This window comes from Suricata suricatta, chromosome 5 (genome assembly GCF_006229205.1).
Source record: "Suricata suricatta isolate VVHF042 chromosome 5, meerkat_22Aug2017_6uvM2_HiC, whole genome shotgun sequence".
NCBI classification, from domain to species: domain Eukaryota; kingdom Metazoa; phylum Chordata; class Mammalia; order Carnivora; family Herpestidae; genus Suricata; species Suricata suricatta.
In genome coordinates this window covers 150770465-150770896 of record NC_043704.1, presented here as the reverse complement: position 1 = coordinate 150770896, position 432 = coordinate 150770465, and positions in this window count along the sequence as shown.

Genomic DNA, 432 nt, shown 5'->3' with positions numbered 1-432 from the left:
ATCATAACCAGATTTAAAGGAAAAGTCTGTACACTGGATTCTTTCAAACTTTTGTCCTAGGCAGTTTCGTACTCTTTGGGGCGGGGACGCGGGCGAGGTCGCTGGGGCGTTCAGCTGAGTCAAGGACACCTTGGGGAGGAAGACGGAGGCCCCAGGTCCCGGGGTGCTCCAGCCCACGTTCCCTACATCGCTTAGCCGGCAACACGTCTGTCACCCCTCAGGGCCTTTCCAACCAGATTGTGACTCTCAGACGGTATGGAAGTCAGGGGACTTTGACCCATTGGTACCTGGGTTTCGCAGGGCGCGGGACAAGATCGAGCAGGTTTACTCGAACAGAGGGGTTTAACCGTAAAGCTTCTGGCACAAACGCTCCGAGGAAGCTGAGAATCTGACCAGTGTAAACTGGGGGGGGGGGGGGGGGGGGGGGGGGGG